The sequence below is a fragment of the Nansenia antarctica genome (assembly GCF_963989245.1).
Source record: "Nansenia antarctica genome assembly, chromosome: 1".
Classification (NCBI taxonomy): Eukaryota; Metazoa; Chordata; class Actinopteri; order Argentiniformes; family Microstomatidae; genus Nansenia; species Nansenia antarctica.
In genome coordinates, this window is record NC_137674.1 from 33,965,178 (window position 1) to 33,966,345 (window position 1,168).

Sequence of the window (1,168 nt, forward strand, 5' to 3'; positions counted from 1 at the left end):
CGGACGGTTGCTATGGATTAAGGTTATATAACTTTCCATAGCGTCGAGGGGTTTCGATCGCTGTATATTTCCTCTGTGAGTAGGTATGGTGAACGAAGGGTGTAATCACACTTTGACACAACCAGACGGCAGTTGGATCGACTGATTTTAACTGTAACACAGGGTTAACTGTATTTTGCTGTGGATGTTGTAGCTAACAGTACCAGACAAATGCTGCTATAACGTTGTGTGGGGAGGTTATATTTCAGCCCGCTTTGGACGTTTTAGCTTTAAAAGTCTGCAGTTTGAGGTCCTCAAATGAGAGGAAACATGAGGTTTAAAGTTAATGTAATGGTTGAAATTGCTTTGTATATATATATATATAACGGCTTGATATTATCTACTGAAATAATAACAATCATCGTGGTGGTCTTTGTGATCGTATCTTTAAAAGGAGTCGCAAAATCGTCAAACACTGGATATGTTGTTACATCACTACCCCCCAACTGTGATTATTATTACTGTGGCAAATATGGGCAGCTTTCACTCAAAAGCTGGACACTTCAATTCTAGGTACTTTAGAGAGAAATGCTTCAGTACTTTAGAGGTCACAGATGAACTGTATGAGATCTTATTTGACCTGACAGAGGGATTATCCTCATGATTATACCTAGCCTAGCAAGCTACAGAATAGGACACATATTTGTGTTAGGTGGGCCTATCTTATAAAGTCATTCACACTGGCACTGATAATACCTCCTTTACGTGTTGTTGTCATGTTCATGATCTTGGGTGGTTAGTGAACATAATTCTTTAAGCCATGATACTAAAGCAAACAAATGATTTTTGACGCTCGGTTGAAAACTGGCTAGAAACTGTTATTGTATTCTAAAGCTTTCCTATAATGGGATCTCTCTACGACTGTTTATGTGCACCGTGATCTTAATGGTGTACCTGACACTCTCCACTCCTCTGAGACTGTTAAGATCGTGTTGTCAATATTTCAATAGGCTTAAACTGACTGTTACTTACTCTAAAATAGACTGTTATCTTCATTTCCTGAGTTCTCGACCTATTTGACGTAACGGGAACTCATTAACGGCTTTGCTTGAGGGACTTAAGTCTTGACTTATCGTTGGTTCATTCACTTTTCATTAGTGCTCCAGGTGAAGTGGGGTTGAACGTATAT